Consider the following 12510-nt stretch of genomic DNA (forward strand, 5'->3'; position numbering starts at 1 on the left):
GCTCTCAACCAGTAAGGATCATACAGTGGAATCAGGTTCGATCCAAGCAAGGGAAAGGCAGCTCCAATTCCTCACATCCAGAGCCCCCCACGAGCAACAGGGCACCTTTTTTCCCCATGCCCCATCCCCACCTTCATGAGTACAACACCAAATTTGGGAGGCGTGCTTGTGGCAGCGGTGAGGGCCATGGTCCTGCACCGCTGCCACGCACAAGACTCTATACCTGAGTCTTGTTTTGCCAACTGTTGCTGGCATTAATCATTATCGCGTATGTCATTACCATCCTCACTCATGCCATTATTACAAGGTATCCCTGAAGAGTACCTTCAAGAGTTTGCCTGTTTTTTCCCTCTCCAACCTTCAGATATATATTTCGCTAATAACTCCAGAACGACTCATTCAGTCGTCTTCAATTTTTTCAACACTTGTGTACAATAACGAGGATCAAATTCTTGGAACAAATGGCATGTTCACATGCCTTATGGCCAAAGTTATTGAAACCATTTCCAGCATCTTGGAATGGCTGGAGTAACTTCCAAAATCCTCAATGGTATAGCTGAAAACGCTCAAAAATGATGCCAAGAAGACTCACGAAAACATATTGATATGATTGCAAACAAACCATACCACGGGTGAAGTTTGAGACTGTGATAGCGGGTTCAAACCCCACCCGTGGTATGGTTTATGATGCCAAGAAATACGACGGAGTGAACTTCAATATGTAGGCGCAGATCTCATCATTTTATGTGCAAAATAGTGTTAAATTTTTATTCCCATTAAATCACGTTAAATAATTTTCAGTTTACATCTTCTGAACAGCATCAATATTTTATGAGTGATGTATGTATCTTAACGCCAGGATAGTGTCTAGTAAGTTTTGTTTGTATACAGGTTAAGTTGTTGATGTAAAACAGTAAAATAAAAAAACTTGGAACCATTGTGCCATAACTGGAGAATGACTCTTCTAGTTGGCTTCAAATTTTCACCACTGGCGCTGCCTCCAGTTCCACTGGCCATTTTTATTGAATAAAACATAAATATTCAGTTTTTTAATTCAATATTTATTCAACATTCAGTTTCTGTTCAACATTTTTATTCGAAATATTATTGACGCTGCAGTCTATAAGAATGATACTCTATAAGTAGAGCTGTATGACACTTGTGGGTTTAGCGCTTAGTTATCATTATAACAAGATACCCGAGTAGGTGAAAGTTTCAAAATTCACCGGAATAGTTAAATTTGGAATCGTTGGAATCAGATCAAGTACTGGATAATGTATTTTTCGATCAGCTTCAAACCTTAAATGCTGGTGTATCTTAATTGGAAGTATTTTTGCATTAATGTTGGGCTCTGTAATCTGTAAATACCTTTGTAACTTGTCATGATTGTGACCAGACTTACCTGGAGTTCATTACCTTTGTAAATTGTGAGTTCATTACCTTTGTAAATTGTGAGTTCATTACCTTTGTAAATTGTGAGTTCATTACCTTTGTAAATTGTGAGTTCATTACCTCTGTAACTTGCTCAGCTATCAAAACTTTGGAGTCCAGTCCCTGGACCAATTATGTACCTCTGTAATCTTTTGACTACCGCCCACAGGATGGGTATGGGGTGCATAATAAACATATTAAACTAACTAACTGTGTGATTGCAAATTAATTTTTTTTGCCAATTTCATCAAATTGGATTTTTTAAAATAATCAGAATCAAATATTTGTTTTACAGGATTACAGAAAACTTTAAACAAAATGCAAATGAGAAAAGTAAATTGAAAAAAAAATAAATAAAAATCCGCGGTTTTACGGTGGTTTTAAGTTTAACGAAGGCAGACTTTATTTTTCCTATCATCATCAGCAATATTTTCGTCTGAGCATGTTAATTGTACATGTAGATAAATGGTTCAGAGAACCGACAAGTTGATAAATTAACACATGTGTAACACTTGGGTATTTTCAGTGTGGAAACGTTTCGTCACACAGTGGCTTTATCAGTCCAATACAAAGAAGAATGGTGATGATCAGGAGTTTGGAGTAATTAGTCCATCAAGATTGAGGGGCGGATTACATCGATTCCAGGCTGAGAGACGATATTTTGTGTTAACTTCGTTCTTTTGCAAGCGGATTATTTTTACATGTGCAACAGTTAGGTGTCTTTATTCCGAAACGTTTCTCCTACACAGTAGGCTTCTTCAGTCTAATACAGAGGAGGCAGCAGAAGCAGAAGAGATGTAAAGACGATGTAATCAGTCCATCACCCTCGAAAACGTGGTTCTGAGGTGGTCAGTCCCTCATCCTGGAGAAGAGTTCTGCATAACAAGAAATAAGATAATGTAACGAATGTATAAAACGAAATAACATAATGTAACAAAGTATTAAAATTAAATAAAATGTAACTAAAGAATAGCACATAACACAATGTAACGAAGTATCACAAGGAAATAAGGCAATGGGCTTAAATAGCAAAAGAAAAGGAGAGAGTGAAGGAAACACTCCAATATTTTAAGTTGAGTGAAAGCAAAGAGTGCTCGTGAGTGTATGTGTCATGTTGTGAGGACCACTGGAGACACTTACACGCACTTGACACAGTTGCGGCCCAAGAGTGCACTTAACAATGGACTCTTGGTGAAGTGGGCACACAACAAGACTCTATTAACCCTCCTTAAAGTGTCTCTTGGAGTCATCAGAGACATAGTCAGCAAAGGTTTGATGTACACTCCGTGGTGACCAATAACAAGCAAGTACGATAGTGTCTCTCGTACAGGCGACTATCAACCAGGTCTGGTCAAGGACAGTGCAGTGGAGGCCATGACTTGAAGCTTGGCTGAACAGAAAAGTCTGGCCTCAGGTTAGGCTGAGAGGTTAGAAAAACTATCGTAACTGGTCGCAGACACGACACAGGTATTGATAAGAGACCAGGAGGGATCAAACCACCCGTGTAGGTTGTAAACTGTACCAGCCATGATACTGGCACTTTATTTTTCTTTGTTCATTTCAACATTATTCACATTCGCCAAAACACCGCGCCTTTTAATTTATTTATCTAAACGTGTATTTTCTATAGTTTTATTTAGTCTACCCTAACCTAAAATTAAGATTAATTTTCTGTAGATAGGAAACGTTCAGAAATTAGCACTGGGCAATGCGTAAGAAAACCAACGCTGTAAAACGAGTCTGTTACCATGAAAAGTGTGCCCTCACTGAGCCGTGATACGCCTTTGTAACAGCTTTTATCGTTCAATATGAGAAAAAAATTGTTTCGTAAAAACTGGATATCACAACAGACTCTGGAAACCGGAGAAATGGTTGGAAAAAGTTTTTAAAGGTCACTAAGGACTCCTCGTCAGTGTCGTGGGAAAATAACAAGAACTCACAAATAACCCACACTTCAGAGAGGAAATTTTTAAGTGATGTTTTGGCTCATCCTCAAGAATTTTTCATGTTATAGTCGAGACCTGATAATAGTCCTGGACAGACCGTAATGCTGCTTAAAATTTCCTCTGTGAAGTGTGGGTTACTTACGAATTGTTCCACTCCGGTATGACCGAAAACTCCAGTGGCGGGTCACCATATGATTAAGACCCGCGTCAGGAAACACTAGTCCTGTCTCCTGATGAATCTTACCTAACCTAAGGCACTGTGGGTTTTTTTTTTTCAAAAATGCACCACCAGGAACACTGTCTCCTACACACGAAAAACGACGAGTATACCAGTATCCATTTAAGCCCAGGCACCGCGAGCCACACCTGTCGAGACCCTAGCTGCCATTTGTTGTGGTTAAGTAAATTATACATACATGCATACATATAGCAGATAGTTTCCATAGGAAACTATCTGTATGTAAAGTTCCCTGCTGTTTATCTTTTCCATTCATTATAAGTGATGGCAGAGCAACTCTCAATGTGAACAGACTAACTGATGTTGTAGTAGTCAGGTTTAGGCTTAGTTACAAGCACCTCTGGCAGTCTGGCAGACACACAAATGATAATCAAAACAAATGCAAAGTATGTGGCCAGCACTTTGATCACTTTTTTTTTAACACTATGTGCTTATTATCCATTTATTGAGGAATACAGAGATAAACGGTAAGATATTTTATTAATGACAATAAGACACCAGACATGTTAAGCAAATTTCTTAAATTGCCTTACAACAGATAAGTTAACTGTAAATCAAAATCCAGATGTATTTCTGTTAATGTGTTGGGGCCTAGTTCCCAGGCCTTTTGTGTATACTGCAGTAGTACAACATTCTGTTTGTCAGGTAACAGCCTTCTGATACGTGTTCTCTCTCTCTACCTCTCTCTGTAGCTCAACAAGTCAAGTGGCTAGCGTGTGTTGAAGTGGCACGTCATCGTAAGATAAGGTAATATTGAGGTGAGAAAGGCAGTAAGGTAGGGAGGTGAAGGGGCAGGAGATGGGCAGGTGCTAATCAACTCATCTATGAACCTGCTTTACCTCTCACACTTACCCAACCCCGCCCTCAACATCATCTTACCCCACCTCTCCATCCCTCTTCCTTGGACTCTGTGCGCGTGCACGCTCTTGCGCGCGCTCTCTCACACACGATAAACTAGCCATTTCGAAGGAAAAATCTAAATTTAATCATCCTTTCCTTCCCCTGTCCTTCCTTTTTTCTTTCCTGACCCCACACACTAAAGGTAATGGGCCGTTCGAAAAAATTTTTTGAACCAACAGATAACACAACCCACTATAAATGAAAATACACTAGATTTGATCTTCACGAACAACAAAAAACGTACAATTGACATGACAGTCACTAATAGAGCATACTATGATCACATCATAGCAGTGCGAACACATGTTACTTCAGGGGTGGAAAACTCCTGTAATAATGTACGAGAAGGAATGTTCAATAATTTAACTTCAATAATCAGAGAGTTGACTGAGAGAAAATAAACAAAGAGCTATCAGACATACCCTGGGAAGCAGTCATAAACACCTTGAACCCTCAACAGTGATTTGAAAAGCTGAATACAGGAGCACAGAAAGTCCCTATTAAACAGGTACCATCGAGAAAACCTAAAATGGGACACCGAGCTGCTTTAAAACATGAATATCATACAGAAGGAAAGATAATCTTAGCCGAGAAATTACCAAGATAGAACGAAAACTAGCTGCCGTACCATACGGAAAACATGCAACTACCAACAACAACAAAAACTTAAACACAAATTTCTCTTTCCTGTTGTGATGTAGCACTGTTGTGATCCTTAAATATAAGATCTTCTGACACTAATCTTCCGCTCTACTGAGTGAACTGAATTTCTTAAATACTCTGTTCCAGTTCTTCATTCCTCATTTTTTCCATCGCGGAGTAACAGTGTTTGTCTTTACTGAGCATCATATTGTTTGTGGCCAACTTCACGAGTATCAGGAAAACTAGGGTGTAGTCCAGGACAGCAGGTAAAGTGTAGTCCAGGACAGCAGGTAAAGTGTAGTCCAGGACAGCAGGTCAAGTGTAGTCCAGGACAGCAGGTAAAGTGTAGTCCAGGACAGCAGGTCAAGTGTAGTCCAGGACAGCAGGTAAAGTGTAGTCCAGGACAGCAGGTCAAGTGTAGTCCAGGACAGCAGGTAAAGTGTAGTCCAGGACAGCAGGTAAAGTGTAGTCCAGGACAGCAGGTAAAGTGTAGTCCAGGACAGCAGGTAAAGTGTAGTCCAGAACAGCAGGTAAAGTGTAGTCCAGGACAGCAGGTAAAGTGTAGTCCAGGACAGCAGGTAAAGTGTAGTCCAGGACAGCAGGTAAAGTGTAGTCCAGGACAGCAGGTAAAGTGTAGTCCAGGACAGCAGGTAAAGTGTAGTCCAGGACAGCAGGTAAAGTGTAGTCCAGAACAGCAGGTAAAGTGTAGTCCAGGACAGCAGGTCAAGTGTAGTCCAGGACAGCAGGTAAAGTGTAGTCCAGGACAGCAGGTAAAGTGTAGTCCAGGACAGCAGGTAAAGTGCAGTCCAGGACAGCAGGTAAAGTGCAGTCCAGGACAGCAGGTAGTGTAGTCCAGGACAGCAGGTAGTGTAGTCCAGGACAGCAGGTAAAGTGTAGTCCAGGACAGCAGGTAAAGTGTAGTCCAGGACAGCAGGTAAAGTGTAGTCCAGGACAGCAGGTAAAGTGCAGTCCAGGACAGCAGGTAGTGTAGTCCAGGACAGCAGGTAAAGTGTAGTCCAGGACAGCAGGTAAAGTGCAGTCCAGGACAGCAGGTAAAGTGCAGTCCAGGACAGCAGGTAGTGTAGTCCAGGACAGCAGGTAGTGTAGTCCAGGACAGCAGGTAAAGTGTAGTCCAGGACAGCAGGTAAAGTGTAGTCCAGGACAGCAGGTAAAGTGTAGTCCAGGACCGGAGGTAGTGTAGTCCAGGACAGCAGGTAAAGTGTAGTCCAGGACAGCAGGTAAAGTGTAGTCCAGAACAGCAGGGAGTGTAGTCCAGGACAGCAGGTAAAGTGTAGTCCAGGACAGCAGGTAGTGTAGTCCAGGACAGCAGGTAAAGTGTAGTCCAGGACAGCAGGTAGTGTAGTCCAGGACAGCAGGTAAAGTGTAGTCCAGGACAGCAGGTAAAGTGTAGTCCAGAACAGCAGGGAGTGTAGTCCAGGACAGCAGGTAAAGTGTAGTCCAGGACAGCAGGTAGTGTAGTCCAGGACAGCGGGTAAAGTGTAGTCCAGGACAGCAGGTAGTGTAGTCCAGGACAGCAGGTAAAGTGTAGTACAGGACAGCAGGTAGTGTAGTCCAGGACAGCAGGGAGTGTAGTCCAGGACAGCAGGTAAAGTGCAGTCCAGGACAGCAGGTAAAGTGTAGTCCAGGACAGCAGGTAAAGTGTAGTCCAGGACAGCAGGTAAAGTGCAGTCCAGGACAGCAGGTAAAGTGTAGTCCAGGACAGCAGGTCGAGTAGTCCAGGACAGCAGGTAGTGTAGTCCAGGACAGGAGGTAGTGTAGTCCAGGACAGCAGGTAGTGTAGTCCAGGACAGCAGGTAGTGTAGTCCAGGACAGGAGGTAGTGTAGTCCAGGACAGCAGGCAAAGTGTAGTCCAGGACAGCAGGTAGTGTAGTCCAGGACAGCAGGTAGTGTAGTCCAGGACGGCAGGTAGTGTAGTCCAGGACAGCAGGTAGTGTAGTCCAGGACAGGACAGCAGGTAAAGTGTAGTCCGGGACAGCAGGTAGAGTGTAGTCCAGGACAGCAGGTAGTGTAGTCCAGGACAGCAGGTAGTGTAGTCCAGGACAGGAGGTAGTGTAGTCCAGGACAGCAGGTAAAGTGTAGTCCAGGACAGCAGGTAGTGTAGTCCAGGACAGCAGGTAGTGTAGTCCAGGACGGCAGGTAGTGTAGTCCAGGACAGCAGGTATTGTAGTCCAGGACAGGACAGCAGGTAAAGTGTAGTCCGGGACAGCAGGTAGAGTGTAGTCCAGGACAGCAGGTAGTGTAGTCCAGGACAGCAGGTAGAGTGTAGTCCAGGACAGCAGGTAGTGTAGTCCAGGACAGCAGGTACAGTGTAGTCCAGAACAGCAGGTAGTGTAGTCCAGGACAGCAGGTAGTGTAGTCCAGGACGGCAGGTAGTGTAGTCTAGGACAGCAGGTACAGTGTAGTCCAGAACAGCAGATAGTGTAGTCCAGGACAGCAGGTAGTGTAGTCCAGGACAGCAGGTAAAGTGTAGTCCAGGACAGCAGGTAAAGTGTAGTCCAGGACAGCAGGTAAAGTGTAGTCCAGGACAGCAGGTAAAGTGTAGTCCAGGACAGCAGGTAAAGTGTAGTCCAGGACAGCAGGTAAAGTGTAGTCCAGAACAGCAGGTAAAGTGTAGTCCAGGACAGCAGGTCAAGTGTAGTCCAGGACAGCAGGTAAAGTGTAGTCCAGGACAGCAGGTAAAGTGTAGTCCAGGACAGCAGGTAAAGTGCAGTCCAGGACAGCAGGTAAAGTGCAGTCCAGGACAGCAGGTAGTGTAGTCCAGGACAGCAGGTAGTGTAGTCCAGGACAGCAGGTAAAGTGTAGTCCAGGACAGAAGGTAAAGTGTAGTCCAGGACAGCAGGTAAAGTGTAGTCCAGGACAGCAGGTAAAGTGCAGTCCAGGACAGCAGGTAGTGTAGTCCAGGACAGCAGGTAAAGTGTAGTCCAGGACAGCAGGTAAAGTGCAGTCCAGGACAGCAGGTAAAGTGCAGTCCAGGACAGCAGGTAGTGTAGTCCAGGACAGCAGGTAGTGTAGTCCAGGACAGCAGGTAAAGTGTAGTCCAGGACAGCAGGTAAAGTGTAGTCCAGGACGGCAGGTAAAGTGTAGTCCAGGACCGGAGGTAGTGTAGTCCAGGACAGCAGGTAAAGTGTAGTCCAGGACAGCAGGTAAAGTGTAGTCCAGGACAGCAGGTAAAGTGTAGTCCAGAACAGCAGGGAGTGTAGTCCAGGACAGCAGGTAAAGTGTAGTCCAGGACAGCAGGTAGTGTAGTCCAGGACAGCAGGTAAAGTGTAGTCCAGGACAGCAGGTAGTGTAGTCCAGGACAGCAGGTAAAGTGTAGTCCAGAACAGCAGGGAGTGTAGTCCAGGACAGCAGGTAAAGTGTAGTCCAGGACAGCAGGTAGTGTAGTCCAGGACAGCAGGTAAAGTGTAGTCCAGGACAGCAGGTAGTGTAGTCCAGGACAGCAGGTAAAGTGTAGTACAGGACAGCAGGTAGTGTAGTCCAGGACAGCAGGGAGTGTAGTCCAGGACAGCAGGTAAAGTGCAGTCCAGGACAGCAGGTAAAGTGTAGTCCAGGACAGCAGGTAAAGTATAGTCCAGGACAGCAGGTAAAGTGCAGTCCAGGACAGCAGGTAAAGTGTAGTCCAGGACAGCAGGTCGAGTAGTCCAGGACAGCAGGTAGTGTAGTCCAGGACAGGAGGTAGTGTAGTCCAGGACAGCAGGTAGTGTAGTCCAGGACAGCAGGTAGTGTAGTCCAGGACAGGAGGTAGTGTAGTCCAGGACAGCAGGCAAAGTGTAGTCCAGGACAGCAGGTAGTGTAGTCCAGGACGGCAGGTAGTGTAGTCCAGGACAGCAGGTAGTGTAGTCCAGGACAGGACAGCAGGTAAAGTGTAGTCCGGGACAGCAGGTAGAGTGTAGTCCAGGACAGCAGGTAGTGTAGTCCAGGACAGCAGGTAGTGTAGTCCAGGACAGGAGGTAGTGTAGTCCAGGACAGCAGGTAAAGTGTAGTCCAGGACAGCAGGTAGTGAAGTCCAGGACAGCAGGTAGTGTAGTCCAGGACGGCAGGTAGTGTAGTCCAGGACAGCAGGTATTGTAGTCCAGGACAGGACAGCAGGTAAAGTGTAGTCCGGGACAGCAGGTAGAGTGTAGTCCAGGACAGCAGGTAGTGTAGTCCAGGACAGCAGGTAGAGTGTAGTCCAGGACAGCAGGTAGTGTAGTCTAGGACAGCAGGTAGAGTGTAGTCCAGGACAGCAGGTAGTGTAGTCCAGGACAGCAGGTAGTGTAGTCCAGGACAGCAGGTAGTGTAGTCCAGGACAGCAGGTAGAGTGTAGTCCAGGACAGCAGGTAGTGTAGTCCAGGACAGCAGGTAGTGTAGTCCAGGACAGCAGGTAAAGTGTAGTCCAGGACAGCAGGTAAAGTGTAGTCCAGGACAGCAGGTAGTGTAGTCCAGGACAGCAGGTCGAGTAGTCCAGGACAGCAGGTCGAGTAGTCCAGGACGGCAGGTAGTGTAGTCCAGGACAGCAGGTAAAGTGTAGTCCAGGACAGCAGGTACAGTGTAGTCCAGAACAGCAGGTAGTGTAGTGTAGTCCAGGACAGCAGGTGAAGTGTAGTCCAGAACAGCAGGTAAAGTGTAGTCCAGGACAGCAGGTAAAGTGTAGTCCAGGACAGCAAGTAGTGTAGTCCAGGACAGCAGGTAAAGTGTAGTCCAGGACAACAGGTAGTGTAGTCCAGGACAACAGGTAGTGTAGTCCAGGACAACAGGTAGTGTAGTTCAGGACAGCGGGTAAAGTGTAGTCCAGGACAGCAGGTAAAGTGTAGTCCAGGACAGCAGGTAGTGTAGTCCAGGACAGCAGGTAAAGTGTAGTCCAGGACAGCAGGTAGTTTAGTCCAGGACAGTGGGCAAAGTGTAGTCCAGGACAGCAGGTAGTGTAGTCCAAGACAGCGGGCAAAGTGTAGTCCATGACAGCAGGTAAAGTGTAGTCCAGGACAGCGGGTAAAGTGTAGTCCAGGACAGCAGGTAGTGTAGTCCAGGAGAGCGGGTAAAGTGTAGTCCAGGACAGCAGGTAGTGTAGTCCAGGACAGCAGGTAGTATAGTCCAGGACAGCAGGTAGTGTAGTCCAGGACAGCAGGTAGTGTAGTCCAGGACAGCAGGTAGTATAGTCCAGGACAGCAGGTAGTGTAGTCCAGGACAGCAGGTAGTGTAGTCCAGGACAGCAGGTAGTGTAGTCCAGGACAGCAGGTAGGGTGTTCGAGGTCGGTACATCAACACGCCATTAATGAGGTACATTACTATGCAGCAGGTAGGGGGGAAGCAGATAATGTCTTCACAGACACCCACTACCGCGGGCAAGCCAGTGGCTCTTTCCACTTATTTATTACACAATTTAATGATTATAACAAAATGGCAGTCATACTGGCCTGCAGCCAAAATCTACACATAAGCTGACAAGGCTGGCTAAAATAACAAGGGTTCGATTAAAAACCACTTGTTCGTGGTTGCATTGGTATTATATATATATATATATATATATATATATATATATATATATATATATATATATATATATATATATATATATATATATCAAAACAATCGCAAACATTGCATAGCTCCTGACATCTCACGAGAATGCGAAAGATCTAAAGATTTCCATTCCCATATAAAACAGTTGGATATTAATAAAGACTTATTCACATGTCGCCTTGTGAGAGTGAAAGGTGTGATGCTTACTTATGGGCCAGGTTGACACACCTAAGAAACACAGACAAAATTAGCTACCTTTACTTACCTTACCTTCCTATCCGATGTTATCCTGACGCCAAATGACTTCGAACAGGCGATAAATGACATGTCCATGCACTCTGCCCCAGGGCCAGACTCATGGAACTCTGTGTTCATCAAGAACTGCAAGAAGCCCCTATCACGAGCCTTTTCCATCCTATGGAGAGGGAGCATGGACACGGGGGTCGTCCCACAGTTACTAAAAACAACAGACATAGCCCCACTCCACAAAGGGGGCAGTAAAGCAACAGCAAAGAACTACAGACCAATAGCACTAACATCCCATATCATAAAAATCTTTGAAAGGGTCCTAAGAAGCAAGATCACCACCCATCTAGAAACCCATCAGTTACATAACCCAGGGCAACATGGGTTTAGAACAGGTCGCTCCTGTCTGTCTCAACTATTGGATCACTACGACAAGGTCCTAAATGCACTAGAAGACAAAAAGAATGCAGATGTAATATATACAGACTTTGCAAAAGCCTTCGACAAGTGTGACCATGGCGTAATAGCGCACAAAATGCGTGCTAAAGGAATAACAGGAAAAGTCGGTCGATGGATCTATAATTTCCTCACTAACAGAACACAGAGAGTAGTCGTCAACAGAGTAAAGTCCGAGGCAGCTACGGTGAAAAGCTCTGTTCCACAAGGCACAGTACTCGCTCCCATCTTGTTCCTCATCCTCATATCCGACATAGACAAGGATGTCAGCCACAGCACCGTGTCTTCCTTTGCAGATGACACCCGAATCTGCATTACAGTGTCTTCCATTGCAGACACTGCAAGGCTCCAGGCGGACATCAACCAAATCTCTCAGTGGGCTGCAGAAAACAATATGAAGTTCAACGATGAGAAATTTCAATTACTCAGATATGGTAAACATGAGGAAATTAAATCTTCATCAGAGTACAAAACAAATTCTGGCCACAAAATAGAGCGAAACACCAACGTCAAAGACCTGGGAGTGATCATGTCGGAGGATCTCACCTTCAAGGACCATAACATTGTATCAATCGCATCTGCTAGAAAAATGACAGGATGGATAATGAGAACCTTCAAAACTAGGGAGGCCAAGCCCATGATGACACTCTTCAGGTCACTTGTTCTATCTAGGCTGGAATATTGCTGCACACTAAACAGCACCTTTCAAGGCAGGTGAAATTGCCGACCTAGAAAATGTACAGAGAACTTTCACGGCGCGCATAACGGAGATAAAACACCTCAATTACTGGGAGCGCTTGAGGTTCCTAAACCTGTATTCCCTGGAACGCAGGAGGGAGAGATACATGATTATATACACCTGGAAAATCCTAGAGGGACTAGTACCGAACTTGCACACGAAAATCACTCACTACGAAAGCAAAAGACTTGGCAGACGATGCATCATCCCCCCAATGAAAAGCAGGGGTGTCACTAGCACGTTAAGAGACCATACAATAAGTGTCAGGGGCCCGAGACTGTTCAACTGCCTCCCAGCACACATAAGGGGGATTATCAACAGACCCCTGGCAGTCTTCAAGCTGGCACTGGAGAAGCACCTAAAGTCAGTTCCTGATCAGCCGGGCTGTGGCT

General features: G+C 45.2%; 1 protein-coding gene across 6 annotated transcripts in view; it reads right to left on the reverse strand.

Annotated features, from left to right (window-relative positions):
- LOC128684888 (KN motif and ankyrin repeat domain-containing protein 1) overlaps positions 1–12510 on the reverse strand; it is a 207432-nt gene that overhangs the window by 98557 nt on the left and 96365 nt on the right. The gene's annotated exons all lie outside the window — the stretch shown is intronic.

The sequence above is a fragment of the Cherax quadricarinatus genome, chromosome 5 (genome assembly GCF_038502225.1).
Source record: "Cherax quadricarinatus isolate ZL_2023a chromosome 5, ASM3850222v1, whole genome shotgun sequence".
Lineage (NCBI taxonomy): Eukaryota > Metazoa > Arthropoda > Malacostraca > Decapoda > Parastacidae > Cherax > Cherax quadricarinatus.